We start from the raw sequence: 11,074 nt of genomic DNA, 5'->3' as shown, positions 1-11,074 counted from the left end.
AAAAAATATTTACAAGCCCTCGTGTTGCGCAGGGTACTTTAGGGTACCCCCTGATCCTTTAAAACCACCACCAAAACATCAGAAATATCTAAGGAACCCCTCTTAATACCAAAAGTAATTTCACCCCCTCGGTCCTCGGTTTGTTTTTAGCAATCCCACACTACCTCTAGGCCAATACGAGTACGTAGGGGATTCAACCCTATTTTATGATGTCCTAAGCTATTTATCCCCTCCCCCTCCTTACAAATCCTCTCAATCAATTTCTTAGAACATGGTACTGAATTTAAATAAATTGCAAGAACATTGTATTGCAATAATATTTCTTACTCTTGAAGGTACTCCCTGGAGAATAAAACAAACAAATATGTGTAGATATTTATCACAAATAATATTAAGCAACTTGATAATGTGTAATTATTTATCATAAAGGTTGAACAAAATACGGGCAGTTTTCCTTACTGGCAATTTTCACCCGGGCAGTTTTCCTTACTGGCAATTTTCCTCCATGGCAATTTTTTCCCGAGCAGTTTTCAAAATACGGAGCCAGACATTTCATGAATTTATAAAAGTACCTTTGGCCTTTGGACAGGTTATGAAAATAGGTTACTAAGGTAAGTTGGCCACCAAACGTATATAAGCGGAAACAAATATTTAAAAAATTATTACCTTTATAGTACTATACTATGCATTCAAAAATTGCGATTAGTTTTGTAATTAACTTACATATTAACTTCAAAAATATCCAATGAATGAATGCTGGATTGCATTTTTTTGCAAAAATGGTACCAGTGGGTGGCACAATATAGGTTGTAAACTCCTGCTCAAATATGCATTTTTTTTCTCTTCACCAAAGGGTCTAATAATTGATGCAAATCAATAGTTTTTATCTACCGAACATCACCATTTTTATTTTTATTATATTAATAAATTATTTTGGATCTGATATCAAACAAATTTATTTAGCAAAATGAGCAGGTACACAAAAAAAAATATAACTTTATATCATTATAGAAATAGATAAACTTTGTATTTTTGCAAAAATGATTCTAAAATACGTGGTTGAAAGTAGTGATATAGCTTCAAGAAAGGTACATTGTGGATAAACTGGGACGTACACCAAGTTTCAAACAGACATAAAATATTTGTAAACAAGTTTTATTTTGAATTTGTTTACATATAAGTTGGTTTTAGGCAATAACTTTATAAATTAGAACCTCAATACTCCACGCTAATTTGCTTCTAAAAGATAAATGAAAAGTGATGTAGTATAAGTCCGATTCAATTTTTTCCATTAGAAATAACTTAAGGAAAAATGAATTTGTTCTTCATCAGTGTTAATTTTCTCAGCTATGTTTATACAAACAGTACTTGTCAATAGGGTTATGTCGGTCCTTTTTTAGAACTGAAGACTTGAGTCCTGTCCAGTTCAGTCTTACATATCAGTCCTAAAACTTATAAAGTTCTTTCTTTGATGATGTCACTCAACATTATTTCTTCCTTTCTAATCAGTTCTTGTACTGATAGTCGGAAGGACTGACGGTCTTAAGGACTATTAGGACAGATCCTAAGACTGAACTGACCTAACACTACATGGCAAGGAATTATTTTTTCCATTAGATGACGGGGTTAAAACGAAAGGATTTTCTATAATGTTTGTCTTACTAATCAATTGGGCATGAGCGTTGATTACTTATATTAGTGTGTAAACAAAGAGAAAGAAAGTAACGCCGTATTGTGGCAAAATAAGACAACTCCCTGCATAATAATATTCTGCAATATAACGGTCAGTTATGCTACTCAAATACACAATACTGTGAATTTTAATTAACTTAAAATTAAAAAGAAATCCCCTTTTTAATTTTTTTAAGCTTTGCACTCAAGCTACAGACACTTGCACCTCCTTACAGACAATTTGCTAATACCCTATCATTTTATCTTCTGGATAAAATACAGACAATACTAAAACAGTAAGTTTAGAAAATACAGTAGGATCTGTACCTTGACATTAATAAAGAGCTGAATATATGAACACCATTTCATCGTTTAAAACCCATTAAACAACTAGTAACATATGATTGAATCACTGACTCTACTTTGTTTACTAGAAAAAGTCAAGTGAATAAATTCAGATTTCAATAATTAGTTAACGCTCAAAGGTAAAGTTTTTTTGCCATTTTGCATCAAACTTTGAGTAATTTAAATATTTAGGCGGTAAAGACCAAGTGCTTTAGAGTGTTATTGCCCTTGAACATAACCTTGAAAAAGTGAATCAAATTATGCCTGTCAAAAAATGTATTGGGTAGTCAAAAGGAATTCATTCTTAGCACTGAATGTTTCTGTAGAAGATATGTAAATAATATATGAAACATGAGTACAAACATATTGAATAGAGCGGTTTCACGTGAGGGTAGTATCGTTGATGTTTGCCATTTTGGGGGCCTAAACAAACAAATTTTATAACAATAAAAACCCTTTCTTATTAAGTATCAAAGAAAATATTTATATTAGATTGTCAAATTGAAAAAAAAAAGACTTAACCCTTACGGCATACTCAAAATATCTCACTCTTGCTTAATTTTATTATATATATGACCATTAAATGTATAAAAATATACTATTACATTGTAATACAATCTTATTTCCATAAGGTAGATTAAAGTTAACTAATACAATCGAAAGAATAAAAAAAAATGTCATTATGTGTCTTACTTTTCCTGTAACTAATCGATCAAAACAAAAGTACAAATTTAGACATTTTAAAGGGATTTAAATTGAATTAATTCAAATACCTGTGTTTATCAATGCCATTTAGTAGTGTTCAGAGCAAGTATGAAGTCTTTTTTTTATTCATAAAGCCACTTGATAATGTTTAATAAAATTGTTAATTTGACGAAGTAAAAATATAAATTCCTTTAATTATGATGCAATTCATGACGTAAGTAAATACGTTTTACTTATCAAACTTTTTTGTTTTGATTATCATTGTTTTATTTGCATTTATTATGGAACAATTACATATAATAGATTAGAAAATAGTACTTGCATTGATATAATACAATCTTTAGGCCCATAACATATTCATAAATTTATACCTCACGATCTTCCTTATGCAGAATAAATATGAAACGAAGTTCATTTAATATTCATTTTTTTAGCAATTAATTAAATCATATTTTTTCATCCATATACATATCAAATAAATCAAACTGGCAGCTACTTCTTCAAAAATGAGGCACACACATAATGAATTCTTATAATCAGCTTCTATAAAGTGTTTTAAAGGATCATCCATCAAAAACATGGGATTATACGCCATGAAATGAAATAGACCGACTGTATGTCCAAAACAGTGTAGTTTATATGACACAAAACGGAGTTTAACTGGGAAGTTAAAAATAAGATTACTTCATCAAAAATATTTACATATACTTCCTTTAATCTGATGAATGAATAGTAAAGGGCTTTGTCGTATGATTAAAATGGGGAATTACAGTTGTTATGAGCACCTATGTACATCTGGGTGGTTACATATTTATAAGTTGGTATATATTTATAGTCGTTTACAAAATAATGAAGGCTTGGGAATATGGTCTAAACTTCAGTGAGGGTAAATTTTATACAAAAAAAAAGTGATATGTAAAACCTATCAATTGGGGTGTAAAAGTAAACTAATTGTTGGCAATGTGGACAGTGTTTTATATTTCATACAGCTGTTATCATTGTTCTTTCATTCTTGTGAAGAGAACTTATGAGTAGTGATGTGTATTGTGTTTATTTTTTAACTTAACCGTTTTTTTTGGAATGGGTTATTTGAAGAATTGATATTCTTTCCTTTAACTGTTGTCACTAGTGTATGGTCGGTCCTTATTTATTCATTCCAGTCCTGTCTTAGGACCAGTCATATTAGTCCCAAGGACTGTCAGTCCTTGGGACTGCCGTTAACTGTTAGTTCTTGGACTTTTTAATAAAAATATCGATGATGTATCAAGGCAAATAAGATATATGAAATATGTATTAAGAATTTAGAACATATCTTGCCAAAGATATTATATTTTTCATTATAATACAATATTATACTAACATATTATATTGTTACTTAGTTATATAATTTATTCTATTTTATAACAAAATAATTAAAAGGAGGAAAAACAACCCTCCTTGACGTCAAGAAGGATATATTTGTTAAGGAGTCTTTATTGGAATCAGAGTAGAATTGAGGATCCACACAGGAGTAATTCTAGTCAATGCCCTTATTTATATCCTTATCTCTCTCCTCCCTGGTAACAACTGATTGTAGCTGATCTAAAGAAACATTATACAGCTAAGCTGCTTTACTCTAAAATATTCTTCAAATCGTCAGGGTTACTTTGTTAATTATCCTTATTTTGTTTTTAACATGCTCAAAATATACATTATTTTTATCAGTACATATCAGTATTAAGTGTAACCACGAACAGGGTTGCTTTTTATTTTTTAACATGCCCAAAATACAGAAGATTTTCATCACTAAATATTACTATGAAGTGTAACCACCACAATTATGTGTGCTAATATATGACAGAAAGTCTCTCTGCAGAGTTATACGTGTATGCCCTTGTTGGAGCCATTGTAGAATTAAGGATCGAAAACGGATTAATTCCAGCCTATATGTCCTTGCTACATAAGGAGTCGGGTTTGTCTGTATTTCCTTCCTCTTGTAGCTAATCTATTTTTGCCGGTCCAAATTTATTCAGTCCGGTCCAGTTTTAGGAGTAGTTCTTAGGACTGCCAGTCTTTTGTACCGGTCCTTGGCACTAATTGTAATTTTGAACCTGTCTTTATCTGCCAGTCCTTCAATTTTTCTTACAAATATCGATGGTATATTAAGCCAAATAATATATTATACGAGATATGTATTCAAGGGGATCTACAGGGGTGTGGGGGCGAAGGACTGTAAACTGTGTATCCTTAAACTTGAATAAAATTACCGTTTTGTCTTAACAACTTAAAATATTTCAATTTATCTTTTACATTCTTCAAAAATGTTATGGGTTAAAAGTTGAAAAGAATCCTAGGCATGCCCCCCTTAGTAAAACAATCTGCAGACCCCCCTGTTATTAATGTCATTATCAATAAATACAAAAAAAAATATAATTTTAATTGTAATGCACTTTCCCACAAACAAATTATTCTTTTACTTAATTATATAATTTAATATATTATTGTTGAATAATTTAAAAAAAGAAAAAAACACTCTCAATGAAGACATGATGAATTGATTTTGCATTCTTTAAGGACCAACAAGGAGTATTGGAATAGTCCTGTTTTGCTTAAAATTGAGGATGAGTACATATATATTTATATTCTTCTACGAATAACCGTCAATCTATATTATCAACTTATTACCGCTAATCTTTTGGGGACGCGTGCAAATTGGATTTAAATAAATCAAAATAGATCGTTATAATTGAAAAATAAGAGATTGATTGACCATGTCGGGGCCAATATAATTATCTTAAATCTAGTAAAGATTATAAACCATACCTTAAGTTATTGGATATCTTAACTTATCTCATAAATTTGAATACAAGCCTATAATTAACTTAAATGCCTCTAACAGATATTGGTCTGTGTATATATTTGAAGTAAAGACAGGGGCATTCGCAAATTAATGGATTTTTTGCGTTTTACTAGATTTTTTTTCTTCAAAATTTGGAATTTTTTTTGCAAAGCAAGTAAATTAATATTTGAATCTTTTTTCAAAAAATTTAATTTTTTGTGAAAAACAATGGATTTAAAAAAAAGTTCCAACAAATAAATGTTTGAAATTTATTTTGCAAGAAATTTAATTTTCTGCGAATAGCAATGGATTTTTTAATTTTTTTATGAACAACTTTTGATTTTTTAAAACTAAATTCTAAAATTTAGTTTTTAGAAAAAAAATAATCTAAAAACTAAGCCCTTACCGCCCCCCCCCCAAAAAAAAAATATAATCCTGCGGACGCCCTTGAAACTAATAATTTGGATTTTCAATCTCAGAGCGCATAACAAATCATTTATCTTCGTTAGAAAGAAGTAGTGCTAAGAATATGTCCTCAGAATCAACTTCTTTTAATTGATGTATACAACATTTACCTCCTAAAGGCCTTAATGTATTAAAGTCATTTTCCCGTATATAATAAGGCTAAAGGGAACTAACCATATATCTACTATTAATATTTAATATTATACCTATGGACATAACTCTCAAAGACTTTTAAGATTAAATAATTGTGGCTTTATTGGTTTTGTTTAAAAGAGTGATTTGTTTAGACATACATTCCATCAGGTATATATATGGTCCTACAGTCAAATAGGGCATAGATTTACTGTAGAAAAAACTGATTTTTACAATTGCATGTTTATTTCTTGAAGGGATTATGCTAATTATTCATTTCCTTGTACTGATGATATTTTTTTGCATTTCTATGACTATGAATTGGGTGTGTTTTTTTCAAAACAAATAGCTTTATTCTTTTGTTTGTTTGTTATACATTTGATGTAATAATTAAAAGTAAATCTGTTTCATAAACTTCCACACCAAACGGATTTGTGTTCGTAAGGAATCATTTCATGTTCAATCGACTTCCTCAATACAAATCTAAATTAAAGTTATATTTGCCAAAGACATAAAAAACTTGGAAGAGCTCTTCCTCATCATGAAGAATTTCCCTTAAAGGGATTTATATATTGTATTACATAAATCTAAGTTATTAATAGCCTGGATCTTTGTTTTATAAAGAGCAACATGTGGAATCTAAGGGTTGACATTTAACAAAATTAATAGTTTTTTGACAAAATTATATTTATATCTGCAGGGAAGACCAAAGGAAACATTGTAACGCTTTTGTTTTTGATTCAATTACTCCATTCTGAACAAGGGACAAGTCTTGGACACCGATCCGAAGTACCCGGGTACGTCATTAGTAACCTTACATGATCCAAGAGCCTCACCAGATATGGGTGCCGAACTTTTATAGATAATAAAAAAGATCTGATGAATTTTGTTGATCTTAAAAAGCTTACAGTATTGCTTCATAATTAACCCCAGTCATTTGAAAATATATTATTATATTAGATTAGGAAAAGAATAGTTTCGTATTTCCCACCTCTTTTTTTAAAACTAAGTATATCTTGTTCATTATAAGTCACATCGGATCATACGATAAAACATTGTATAGTTGTGAGTGTATACTATAAACGCTTTTTTGACTGTATTACGTGAATCGTGAACTATTGTCTGTCGAGTATGGAGGTCTCAAAGGAAGAAAATCGCCATATTTTACATTTTTACTACCTGAAAATGCGTCGAAAACTTCCAAGAAAATTTGCAATGTATAGGTTGTGCACAATTCTTTCGGTTCGTGTTGCACAAGAGTGGTTCGAGCGATTTACCCCCCCCCCCGCCTTAATTATGTCCTTTACTGTAAGCAACTCGACTGTTTGAAGCGCATAAGCGGCCAACTTTGGTGGATAGAAGACAACAAGACATTATCAAGACAACGCCAGGCCTAAAACATCTTTGATGACAAGCCAGAACCTATAGGAGTTCGGATGGAAATTTCTTCTGCGTCTACCCTACAGCACGAACCTGGCACGAAGTGACTACCACCTTTTCCTGTCTACGACCATAGCACTTGGGGTTGCAACATTTGCCCTCAATAAAGGCCTGTGAAAATTTGTTGTCTGAGTTTTTTGCCAATAGGGACAAGGCCTTCTTCGAGAAAGGCAATATTAAGTTTGATTCTCGTTAGAAAAAATTTATCAAACAGAACAGGACATACTTGGCTTAAATTATATTACTCGAACACTTACGAGAGTCATGAAATAAATTGAAAAATACAAATTACATTTTCATTAACCTATTATATTATTGAGTACACTCTATTTATCTTGTTTGCAGCGACAATGCATCGAGTGGTTATTCAACAGGGCGTTACCTTATTCATTAACACAAAAGTGTACACTAAGTTTGGGTTGGGAATTTTTTTTTCTAAAAATTAATATTTGTAATTTCATTTCATTTTTCAAGCCAAAATATAAATATTCTCTTGACTAGAGCCGTAAGTCCTGAGTCTCTTTTTTGATCAATGCACCTCTCCCTGGACTCCCCTATTATCAAAAAGGAAGTTAATATCATCAAAGTTTTGTATTAATTAAAAGGAGTCTTTAAAAAAGAATATAATTTATGTTGAACACACAAAATATATAAAATCCGTTAATTTACTGCAATATTGATCAACGTGTCTTTGAGGGACTTGCAAATCATGATATATTTAAAGGAAATGATTTGATAAGAGTATTTCAAATACAGAACTACTCATTATATCATATACAGTTCAATATTTGCTTCATTGATATAAATAATGCAATTTATTTAAAGATAAATAATAATTATTGTTTATTAATACAAGATTAATACATACAAGAAGATGTAGTCTGTTTCGGTCCAAGACTTATAGAGGATATGCCCCCTAGCCGATTTTTTTTAGTTTACCAACTTAGAAAGAAATGAGCGTCAATAATTTTAATAGTAGGCTTATTTTAACAGGGAGTGACATTATATTAAAAATAAAAACATATTTTTGGGAAGAAATATGCTGAGTAAAAAACCAAGAACACCTTCTCCATCTTCAAGCATGGGGCTGAAAACATTATTTTTTAGGAGTTTTTCTTTACTAAGAGGAAATAAAGTATTTGCACCATCGTACTGAAAAGGGTTTTTTGTAATGAGCATTCCAACACGACAATTACTAATAACACACAACCATGGCACAAATCAGAAGCTCAAGGAAGTGCATTAAGGTCATGGAGTATACTAGCCAGTTTCCGTACCTCAGCAAACATTTATTTAGGTCTGGGTATGGCCAGTAGACGCTGTGAGCCAAATATGGAAAGTAAGGTGGATGCAAAAGCAATTCAAAGTTTAATTAATAAAGTTTTTCAATTCTTTTTAATGAATTTTCATACGGTGCATTATCCTTGTGAAACAGCACTTTCTTCTTCCTCAAATGTGTCAGTTTTCCCATGATTTCATCCTTCAAACACTCAAATAACGCAAACAATATTCATTCTTTATGATATTTCCCGTATTCTATGAATATATTCATATCTAAGAACATCCAGTCTGGATGATTTCATAGACAGACAACTTATAATTTAAAAAAAAACTTTAACTGTGAATAATTCTTTGCAACCTATTGAGGATTTAGAGTCCGTTTTATACTCCATCCCTTTCTTGCGTGTGTTTCCTTTTTTTTTTTGTGAGATTGATATATTTTTTGAATGTTTTATATATTTATATTTATAATATTATATTTGATCAAAAAAGAGACCCAGGACTTACGGCTCTAGTCAGGAGAATATTTATATTTTTGTTTGAAAAATGAAATGAAATTACAAATATTAATTTTTTTTTTTTTTTTTTAAATTAAATTTTCTAGTAAAAAGCAAAAATTCCTTAATTTAGGAAGGGCTATAGCCCCTCCAGCTAACCCCTGTAGATCCCCCAGCGGTGTGTTACTTTGATCATGCATGTTATTGCATATTCTAAAGAGAAACTGTAAGTATAGAGTCGACAACATGTCAGTGGGGAAAAATCATAATCTTGAATTTGAATTCTAATAGGTAGAGTTGTAAATCCTTACCATATTTTAACGTGCATACTTTGTCGTTGTTGCTTGTAATCTGGAAAGTATTTTATATTTCTAAAGCTGTTATGATTATTCTTTCGTTCTTAGAAGATAGCAAAGTTTATAAAGTGTAATCACGAGTAACACATTGGTAGTAGCATTTTGGCCATGATAAAAAAAATTAAAATCAACATTGTAACCCTGAGTCCTAACAATTTGATAAATTTGTTGGAGAAGCGAAGCTTAGCTGTCATGGCCTTCATTGTATCCGTGGGGACGGGAGAACGAAAGAAACAAGGACATGACAAGAATTATCTGATGTTAATCCTACATTCTACTCTGAGACCAACAAAGCAACAAAGACATACAAGTATTCCGTCTATTATTACCACACAAAAATGTTCAATCTTGTTATTTACCTAAAATTTTAAAACACTGCAATTTGGGTATGAGTAAATTCTTAACAAAATATTACTCCTAGAATGTGAGAAAAACCAACTCTCTGAGCGCAAAGACTAAATTATAGCAATTCGTAAATGTGAAAATAAGATATTACAATGAAAATCCAAGTCTAGTCTCAAGTCTTCGATCACAGTTCTAATTCCAGGGCATCCGCAGGAGGTAAGCTGTATTTTTTATTGACACCACTTTATTAAATTAAATTAAGAAAATTTGAAATGATCCTTTTTCAACTATTCTTTTTTTTTAACTCAGAAATTTTCAAAAATGATTTTTGTTTCTTCTAAAAAAAGCCCTTTCCCTTCCGCCATAAAAAAGTCCTTGAATATTTTTGCATGGTCCAGTTCGAGTCATGGTATATTTTGATTGATTCCAAGTATACTACGCTGATTCGTTTGGTTCTGAGTCCAAGCCAAATCTTCATGGTATCAAGTCCAATTTAAGTCCAAGTCCACTTGGTTCTGAGTCTGAGATGAAACCATGTCCACAAAAAATGACTTGAGTAATACCGCTCTGTAAGAGGCTTCGTTGTCATTTTTTCTCTATTAATTAAGTCCTTGAAATTTGATACATTAATACTAAGAAACTCATATAATAAAATATAAGTCGATTATCAATCTTGTAAATTGATATTTAAATGATATGTACCATGTGTATATACTGTGAGGGCCGTTGTAATTAAGTAATCATTATAGATGTTTTTTAAAAGGTGACGATCATTCATTCAATGGTACAATGATTTCTTTCGGAGAAGTAAAAACGCAATGAACAAAATATAATTTATAGAAATGATTTATTATAATCGAGACATTGTTACCCGATTTTTTTTAATACACTGCTACCTTGGTAACATATAAAGTTGATGAATACAACCGCAAGCTGGAATGGTTTTTCTCAAAATTTAAAGTCTGGATTAAATTTTTATTCTCCATTGATAGGAAAAATTCCTTTTACAACTAGTTCAA

This window comes from Lepeophtheirus salmonis, chromosome 4, assembly GCF_016086655.4.
Source record: "Lepeophtheirus salmonis chromosome 4, UVic_Lsal_1.4, whole genome shotgun sequence".
NCBI classification, from domain to species: domain Eukaryota; kingdom Metazoa; phylum Arthropoda; class Copepoda; order Siphonostomatoida; family Caligidae; genus Lepeophtheirus; species Lepeophtheirus salmonis.
The sequence above is the reverse complement of the archived record's forward strand: the minus strand, read 5'-3'. Positions refer to the sequence as shown.